General features: G+C 46.1%; 1 long non-coding RNA gene across 1 annotated transcript in view; it reads right to left on the bottom strand.

Moving 5' to 3' along the window:
• Positions 1-3136: 3136 nt before the first annotated feature.
• The window catches only part of LOC129385275 (uncharacterized), an 89672-nt gene continuing 82590 nt past the window's right edge, over positions 3137-10218 (bottom strand). Inside the window, exon 3 of the long non-coding RNA XR_008612848.1 lies at positions 3137-3428. This is a non-coding gene — a long non-coding RNA (uncharacterized lncRNA). The remainder of the gene's footprint in view (positions 3429-10218) is intronic.

Genomic DNA, 10218 nt, shown 5'->3' with positions numbered 1-10218 from the left:
TTAACGCAAGTTTGAATAGGCAGCATCCTCGTGGCACCCTTCGCAAGGCTATCTTTCGAGAGTCACGAATTTGCAATGTTTATAGTATTCACATGGCAGCATTCCAGGAAAGTCAACGTTACGGTGCTGAAATGCACTCTACTGGGAAACGCCGAATAATTTAATTTTACTGCCACGCGGAATCGCGACATGGGCTTCTAAACCCAGTAGCACATTTGGCCTTGCTGCTGCCCTCCCTCCATTCATACCACAGACAGGAACAAATAATTGGAATAACTGGAAGACGGGAACTTAATAACTGGCAACTTGCAAAGGGAGCGCAACGCCTCCGCTCTCAAACAGCTGGCCACCACTCCGGCCACCGTCGTCGACCTCAAGCCGCCCCGAGGTGCAGGGGCCGCTTTTACATAACGGCGCTGCTCACGAATGCGCGTCCCAGAGCGCAGCACCTGTTAATGATGTGGCATATGCTGCCGCTGCACAAGCTACACGGCATTTCCTGCGATCCTCCCCCGAGAACATCTTCACGCTTAGCTCGCAGTCTACTCATAGCACGCCTCAACGGTCAAACGGTGTCAAGGTAAACGGCTCATTCCTCCCCCACGCAATTACACAATGCAGTTCACTCCCTGGTGTTATTGCATTTTGCAAGGATCGCCCAAAGTTTCGCTAGCTGTTGACAAGCCACCTTATTAACGCGGTGACGCCTTCGCCTAAGCGTCACGTTTCTTTCTTTGCTTTGTGTGTTTAACTTACTTCTTAGTTACCTATGCATTTCCGAACTCTAAATACATTATTCGTTTTTCTTTTGCCAGCGTTACAACTGTATTCTGTCAAATTAAACTGTTGTGTGTATATATGGCGTGATCACTAAGGTTTTACAGAATTAACAAAAAATAAAGAAAAAAAGAAAACGCGTGTTGCAGAGAACATAATTGTAGTCCTTGGCTGTATTACTCAGACAGGCGGATATTACTTTTACTAGAAATTCTAACACAAATTCAAGTAATTAGAATAGCTGACTAATTAACTTCCCAAACAGTCACTTCACGACACGTATTACAATTCACGAACTGTAGCAGGCTAGATTGCAAGGCGTATCGTCGTGGAAAGTATTTCCAGAACGAATCCAGTTTGGAGATATAGGATATCAAGCTTGCCGTAAGAATGGACGTTTGTTCCCCTTACTTTTTAACGAAACGCTCTTTTATGCATTGAAGCACAAAATTAACTAGAACGCCTATGTATAGCGTCCTACACGTTAGGAAATAATATTTCGAAACTGGTATTATCTTGGAAACTCATTTGAAGTGGATACGTCTTGCAAACTTACCAGCTACATGTCGTAAATTGCAATATGTACGTAAAGTAACTAATTAAGAAGTCGATTAGTGAATTCTTGTTAATTAGATGAATATGTGTTTCGACTTCTCGTGCTAATAGTGTCTGCCTTTTCAAAAAATTCAACTCATGGAGAAGAATTATGTTATCTACCACAGGTGATCTTTAAATATTCTGTATAACTTAAGAAGGATAAGCCCTTACGCACAAAGCGTGTATTTTGCTTATCTGCAAGTAGTGCTGTATGCCCACTCCCCCTTCCCCTCGCCCTACCCTCCACTCTTTTTTTGTGATATCTACGGGCTGTTAAGGTGGAATAAATGAAATGAAATGGCCCCCGGTGAAAAACAGGCACCGAGAAATAGCAAAACAATGTACGCGTGATAAGATGGTGCTTTGATGCCACCGGGACCTCCACGTTTGAGTACTAGCCAGCTAAGTTACGTGCGTCTGTGATGTCACGGGAAAAATTTGGAGGACGTTTAAGCTTCGCCTTTATGTGTAGAACATGATAGCATTCAGAGATCCCTGACTGCTTCTCACGCTTCCCAGCAACTGCAGCGTATTTAACCGTAATGTTTACCGGGAAACGTTGGCGGCGAACGCTATGCGTGAAGTCAGGCTTTCTGTTAGGAACCGCGGCCTCTTGCGCGGGCCGCGATGCGACGGAGGCGTGCGCCATCTGGAGGTGTTGAAAGGAACCGGGCTCGCCGCTCCGTGGCCTTTAAGATATTCGCGCGTAGGCGCGCGCAAATAGTGGACGCCGTGGCCGGTCTATGTATGGTAGAAATGCTGCAAAAGGGGTTCGTTTGAGTTTTCGCGCAACAGAATTATGTTTTTTCGTATATTCAAATTACAATCCGACGCTATCATGTCTGTAGGTTGTGTGTAAGTCGTACTTTATGATTTTTCTACGTATTATAGCTTGAGAAATTCAATTCGTTCAGTAACTCCCTGCGCCACATCGACTGCCTGGGGTATGTGTGGCTTGAAATTCTTTTTGCCGGGACAACGAAGTTGGGCGCCGACGCCGGATTATCTGCAACACGGGGCCTTAACGCTGTCGCGTTAAAATTGTTTAGAGGGTGGACAAAAGCATGAAACTTCGGAGGAGATTTTGCGCCGTGCCCGGTCGCTGTAAATCGTTTAATCTGCCTTTCCACTATGCTTCTCTGCATGGTGCCATCTTTAATGACGTATAGCACCGCGCTCTCAGGACAGCATTAAACCGGCGGGACTCAAGACCGTTTTCAGAAGCTGATATCCATATGGACCATGGTCGTGAGCGTCGCTGGCGGAGAATGCAACAAGGGCGTCGCTACAGTAGTCGAAGTCGATGGGCCTCGGCGACCATTTGTGGGCTTGGTGTGCACCTTTTAGTGTGCGCACAACTAGTGCTCGCTCCCTTCCGTTCTTTCTCTCTTTTCACCCCCTTTAGCTCCTTCATGCCGTTCAGGGTAGAAAACGATACGTGCGTCTCGTTAACCTCCCTGCCTTCCCTTGCTTCTTTCTCTCTGTCTTATTGAAACACCACGCCCGCATCGAAATATTTACGCCATTGCTTTGGATTTGCATAAGCAATGCATTGTATTTGCGTCATCAGTGTAACATTTTTATAAATATTGTAATGTATTTGCATCAATTTGCACAAACGTTTGAACCATTAACGTTACGCTTGCATAAAATTTTCTTTAATATTTGCACGAACATCAAATAATGGTTCGCTTATCACCGGTTTTTAGATATGCACGGAATCCGCTCAATTTTTCGTATATGCCCCTGGCATCGTATGGTATCCGAAAGCACAAAAAAGTTTATTTTCTCTATTGCTGCAGACATAATGGTTATTTATATATTTGACATGGACCCTAACACACTCCACGACGTACTATAATATTGCGGGCCCTGTCATGTAATATACTCGAGGCTAATGCATCATTTGTCAAGAGCAACCCCCTACTCCTTTCTTGTCACGTGATTTCGTCTTCCATCGTAGCCAAACACGACTGCTTCATTTGGACGAGGGAGGCACCAGTAATCCGCACATTCAATTGCCCCGTCGACGTACAGGACATTGCTTCTTGTTCCTAAAGAAACGGGAAAGTCTTAATGAATGACGGCGGCCAATTCTTAGGCAAGATTCAAAGCATAAAGGGAACTAACATTTATTAAAACAGTGGCGCCACAAATATAGAAAGGTCCGCGAATAAGATAGGGCTGCTGACATAAGCCGAAAGGCTTCATTACACCCGTCAGTTGTTTCACACAGGCCCGAAGATACCGTCAGTGCTCAGACTGCAATCAGCGACGTACTTCGTTATAGTTTACCAGGCTTCGAGCATCGGAATGGTCAGGTGAAGAGTGTGTGCCGCTTTGATCTTCGCAACGTGAGCGACCTTTAGCCGAAAGTATCGAAGGAGCCTCTAAGGTGCACGCTCTCGCTACGTAGCGCCAGCATCCTGCCATGTACGACGACATTCTGAGTAATGAACTTGTGTTGCTCATAAGCTGGTCCTGATGGACTGCGCCGGTACAGATGTCTATGCCTTTCCGTTTCCTCCTGCTAGGAGACGATGGTGACCCCTTGACGCACGGGCGCTGCGAAGATTATGAATGGAAGTGCGCCCGGCATTACATGCTGTGCATGCGTAAAGCGAATGGTGCTTCAGTCGCTCGGAAGAGCATTAAGCAGAAGGAATGAGTTTTCGTGCTGCTGAAAACTGTGGACTCTAATATGCAGCCTCTCCAAGTTTTTAATAATCTCTCGGCAGCGCCGACCGGTACAATGGTTCGCACCGTGTAAGGGAGCGCACCTACGGATGTAGTGAGGGTAGGCAGGCGTAGGTGCACGTTGTCGGAGTGTCCTGCGGTCCGGGCGCCGTCTGTGAGGCCCTTCCAGCCTCGACTTAAGCCCCATCTCCTTATGAGTTCACATCCAACACTTGCGACCGTTTAACGTAAAAATTGTGTGCGCACAAGTCACGTATAATGACGGTCGAGCCCAGAAGAGGGGCGTTACGCAGGCGCTTGCTTAAAACAAAATTCTGTTCACGTTGGAAGCAGGTACCACGTTGGGCTACACATGGAATAGCCTAGCAGAAAATGCCCATTCAGAAGATCGCCCTCGAGCGTTAAGCCAAGCATCCCTACTTTCGCAGGTGGTCATACGGGCTATTCGGAGTTACAGCGGGAGCTTCGTTGCTGGCTGTTGTGTGACTCATATTCGATATTAGCGCCCCTCACCATTACTGCCTCCAGGGGAAAATCGTTGTGGAACTCCCCTTAACTCTTACGATGGGGAAGACGACCCTCCTTTGAAGGCTTAAGTAATAACATTTTATTGAGTAAATCATCATGGTTACAATAACATACTATAGGTCACTCGAAATTTAAGGAGCCTTCATTACATATTCAGGTATAATCAGGGAGGTAACGCGGAATTTTTGAAAAACAATGTATACCATTTTAGTATACAAAGTATAATAAAATATTTAGTATAACAAGGTATACTAAATATTTACAATGTTACGACGATAACAATAAAACGAAAGAAATATTCTTAAATGGGTACAATATGTGTTTGTTGTATTTTTGTTCAATTGACTGCAATTCATGAGTATTTTAATGCTCCAGCCAATAAGAAACGTAAGTTGCAAGAAAAAAAAAGGATTTCTGCCTAGTGGAAGTAACCTCTTTCTGGTCGGTGCCACAATTGTTTGGCAAAACGCCACATTTTGCTTAGATATGGTATCAGTAAACGTCCCTCACATGTTGTGGAGACACTGAAAATAAGATATATCACCAGCGTCTCTGTAACATTTCCATCGGCGCAAGAATCAGTCGGTCGTAAACATGGAGAAAACGAAACTTGTCCATCATCGTGATATTTTAAATCGCATGATCTTATCGTTGGAGCAATGTGTTAGTATATGTTCTTTCCTCCGTCCGCACTTTGTGCGTAATTCCACTTTTAGCTTCGCCCGTACAAACGCAAAAGTCCGCGATGTCTGGCCTATGGGTAGGCTGGATTCAGGGAGCCTTCGGCACAATGAACTAAAAAGTAACCAAAAGTAACCAATAAGTAACGAAGAGAATAAAAAAAAAAGTGGAACATTCGGTTGAAATTCAGGACGACTTCAGGAACACACTTCATTAACGCTTGTCATTTCTCATTTCTCGTTTTCTTTTGTAACGTTTGCAATGTTCTAAATGGGTTACTGGCACCAATATTTATGTAACATTTTCACGTACAAAAATTGTTTGCGAGTCCGAGTTTTGCGCGTCAGACTGCGCTTCAATAACTGCATGTGTCTGCGTCTCGCAGGTTGCAACAATAGCTAAAATCGATGCCCCCCCCCCCCCTCCCTTTTTTTTTTCGTCTTTCAGACGTCAGCTTCGGCACGCAGGCGCACCGCGGGTCGCATTAGAGGCCACGATCTCAGCACCGAGGGAAACAGCGCAAAAGAAAGCGATAACCGGCGCCGAAACGTGCCTCAGGAACGTTGCATAATGGACCCGTTGCTCGGCAGAGGGGGCGCCAGTAATAATGGATGCGCGCGCCTCGTCAATACACGGGATGCAAAGAAAGCGGCTCCGGTGTTGCGCAACTTACAACCCTTGCTTGAGAGATTCGTGGCATTATGGCGCCCTACAAAGCGAGGAGAGGCGAGGGTGGAGCGTTACGACGTGCCTTTGCAGGAGCCTTCGTAATGCAGAGAAATTGACGTGGTTCATGGGAGCCGCGGCAGAATAATGCGTGTCCCTTGTGTCTTATCGCTGGGCTGGCAGTTCGTTTTGGTCGACCCTTTGCCCGCCAGCGAAGCCTCGGACGCCAAAACGACTTTTGTGCACGCCTCACACTGCCTGCCTCAGCAACGGGCAGGCTTGCTCGCTGTCACGTGGTACGTGCACTGTTGCACGTTTGGCGTTATGCGTGTCCGTGTACAGAACGGCCAGTACACAGAACGGGCGCTTAGTTGCGTGCACGGGCGTCATTGGCTAGCATTCATTACTTTGAAGCCCCAAATAGCTCGCACTGCTCGCCTTAGTTTTTTTTTCCCATTTGATATGCACTGAAATAGCAGAGAAGCACGGCAAACTGATTGTTTAGAGTGTTTTTCCTTGCGCATTGTAGCACAAACTAGCAAAAAATTTCGCCAGACAAACAGGCATAAGCGGAAAGGAGAAAACACTAAATTCAAAGGAGAGACGTATGCACGTTAACGACCGAAGTATGAAAAGCAAAATGCCGCGCAGCCTGTCGCTTTCGAATGTTAGGCTCTCAAGCCATCTTTCTCCTAGTTAACGAATACTGTTAAACTGTACGCTATGGGGCAAGTAAAAGATAAATCCGACAAAAGCAAACGCTCCTTCCTACCTAAGTTATGATAGCGTGTGCGCATTAAATAACTTAAGTAGGCTTCGGAAGTACACGCACTGCTTGTTGTTGTGGCATCCACCACATTCCTGCAGCGCCGGGCCATTTTCAAATGATTGCTGCTGGGCATGTAAGAGATGCTTTTTTTTTCTCGCACCCAATTCACTGCCGAGAGAAAGGTGGACGCTTAGTCGAGAACCAGGGCATGGTACTTAAATTTGAATTCTGGCTCAGCTGACGGGAAGTATTTTCTCAAACTTTCCGTGTTTTCTTTCTTTTTCAATTTCACTGTTTCAAAGACTGTGTTGCAGCAAAAGAATGCGCCTTTTTTACGCGAAAGCTTTTGTTGCGAAGTTTTGAAGGATTCTAATACCCTCTAGCGCAGCTTTCCAGTTAAGGAGCTCTTCATCGGCTCTAACTTCTTCTGACTTTTTATTTCCGGAGACGGTTAGCTCTGTTGAGCACTGTACTTCATCTTCAGTATTTCTTTTATTTACAAACATGATTGCGGGTATTTAGAGTTCTGCAAGGCATTTTAATAAACGCTCCCTTTACAACTACTACACTTGCGTTTCTCTGAAGTTGTCAAATACGGTTCAAACATGATGTCATTGTACATTTAGTGATAAGCGGAGCGATGAGTGCGGTTTGCTGATCGGGAGATACGAAATTGTGAAACCAAAGAATAATTGTCAGACTTGCGCGATTTTTCATTCCTTTTATTATTTAAGTATGATTGCCCATGCGTCAGCCCATGCCACCGCCCATGCCCATGAAACCAATGCTGCGACTACTCGGCTGGAGAAACCCTAGGGCTCTAAAGCGCTGTTGATCGACGCAGTACGTTGTAGGATAGCGTCGTTAGAGCATCGTTATGTGCTGGCAGCCGGCGCATTTGCCACTCTATGCCAGGAGTGCCATAGATAAGCATAAGCTTGCTCTTTTCTGGGTCATCGATGTGGAAAAATGGACTCGAAATGAAAGGTTTAGAACTGCTGTAGACTAACGCTTATTCTACGTTAATCTGTGAGAGCGGCGCCGGGGTATAACAGCATTGCAATGATCACAACTCGAAATCCAGCGCAAAATCCGTTGTAGATTCGGAGCCTTTTTCCCGTGAAAGTTTTCTGTTTATGTATAGGCGTCCCCTTTCGTCATTATTTTAGTCACCACAAGCTTGAAACAAAAACGGACAACTAAATTCAAGCGAATACGGTAGGTTCGCTGCACTAAGCTACGACTCACTTACTTGTAGCCTATCGACTGCGTCGCAGACGACGCTCGTTACGCATGCTCCATTATAACGTGCGCCTCTCCACCCCTGCGCATTGCGCGGGCACTGGAAATATGCTTTAAAAAAGGCGGACTCCTCCATAGACTTCGTCAGTTTTCGTTGATTGCAATGACATTTCCTTTCGCAGCTGAGCGTGGGTGACGCTTTATGATGTGAAGGTGATTGAGCCATTCTACTTGTGAGTGTTTTTTCCAGCAGAAGAAAAAGAAGAAGAAGGAAAAGAACACGAAAAATAAAAGAGTCTTTCTCGACGCGCGTCCTCACAGTAAGCTTCCACACCCATTGATTCAACGCTTTTATTGAAAGCGTCGAGAAAGCCTGCAGATCTTTAAACAAGCTAGCGATTTTTGGAGCAGTTCGCATTATTCGCTTCTGAATTATGTGAGGTTGACAATGAAAGGTCACTAAAGCTTCGTGCCGCTTCTTTCCCTTTATTTCTTTTTTACTGCCAGTCGTGTGTTGCAGTAAAATAAGAGAGCAGTGATTCTGACAACGAATTTCCTAACGACGAGGGAAAGACGAAGGAAAGGAAAGAAAGCATCGAATCTCAGCGGTATGCTCGTCTTTCAGCTTACCCCGGACCGAACAGAAAAGCCGGAGACACTTCTACTTTGCACAAAGAATGAATACAAGCTTTTGCTCAATAAAATGGGAGTCACGTTCCCAGTACTGTGATTTTCTTTTGTAATCACTAAGCGTGTCTTCTGCGAGCTTTGTTCGGGCGCGTAGCTTCGGCTATTATATAGAACATGTTTTATTCTGCCCTCAGTCACGTTTCTATCTGAATAAAAGCTGTTCCGAGCAGCAGATAAAAATGTTGAAGCTTCCGGCTTACGACAACTGCATTTTTGATTTTCTGGGGAAGGCTTGCAGCAATGCTTTCTCCTGCGGGAGAAATCAGAAGTGCACGCCGTCTGCAGCAGTGCCGTCTGCAGCAAAGTCCATTTTCTAAGCAGGTGGATCGGTGAGCTCATCGATACACCCTTAACATTGTTCCTCATAAGGTTCCATTATGTAAACGGAACATATTTGCAAAAATATATGCCAACATGTAAAGGCGAACATAGAAAAAACAGCAGCTTCCCCCTTCTGGCGATAATCGGCGTCACTTCATACAACGAAAACGAAGCAACACATCAAGGAAAAGGCAGGCGATAGAAAAGGGCGTCGGAAAGGAATCAGCGTCACTGTTCAATACATTGAGAAAATCTACATTCCTTCGTCCGGCGTCATTGCAGACGACGCGTACGTCTGATTTATTATGGACGTAGCAGGTTAATAGCGTGTTAAAATATCGCGCAATTTATCGTAACTAAATCAATGCCGACCGAGCGCCCCTTCTTCACTTGGAATCTCACGTGGACTCTTTCCGTGCGGCTTATAGGGCCTCCAGAGATGCGTTTGACTACGACAACAAAGAAGCGGAGTTGACACAGCGTCAATGCTAGCCGCTCAATCACTTGCGTGCCAAGGCGGCGTTGTGCTATCCTCTGCTGGCACGACGCACGCCGCTATCGCTCCTTCCGAGTTGCTCGGTGCAGGCACTGTCCTGACCGGAACGGACTGCAGACGACAAACTAACGTTATCTGATGTTTTACTGGACGCTGGCTAACGCTGATGGTGTCCCGTCGGTCTCATTTCGTGCACCATCGAGGTTCGAAGCGTGCAACGCCACTGGTGGCAGTCCTCAGCTCTCCATCATTGTGTGACTCCTGGAAGATGCCAGAGCGCTGTGCCTTCTACCCAGCGCAAGTTGCGTTGCGTGCTGTGTCGCGCCAACATGTCGCACCCACGCACAGTTGTAACACCGTCGAAGAATTCCAAGTTCAACGCTGAACATTACTGTTATGACTGCTTCACCCTTGCGGTGAAACTTCGCATTTTCGTGCGTTCGGATTATTAGGAGTGTCAAAGCGGAAAAAGTGTATACGTGGGCCGTGAGGGAAGCCGGTCACGTGACACACACACACACACACACACACACACACACACACACACACACACACACACACGTGAATGCAAGTGTATTCGCATCAAAGTTAGATTAGATTAGATTATGGGGTTTTACGTGCCAAAACCACTTTCTGATTATGAGGCACGTCGTAGTGGAGGACTCCGGAAATTTATACCACCTGGGGTTCTTTAACGTGCACCTAAATCTAAGCACACGGGTGTTTTCGCATGTCGCCCCCATCGAAATGCAGC

This window comes from Dermacentor andersoni, chromosome 7, assembly GCF_023375885.2.
Source record: "Dermacentor andersoni chromosome 7, qqDerAnde1_hic_scaffold, whole genome shotgun sequence".
NCBI classification, from domain to species: domain Eukaryota; kingdom Metazoa; phylum Arthropoda; class Arachnida; order Ixodida; family Ixodidae; genus Dermacentor; species Dermacentor andersoni.
Note: the sequence above shows the minus strand (reverse complement) of the source record. Positions and strands in the feature narration are given on the sequence as shown.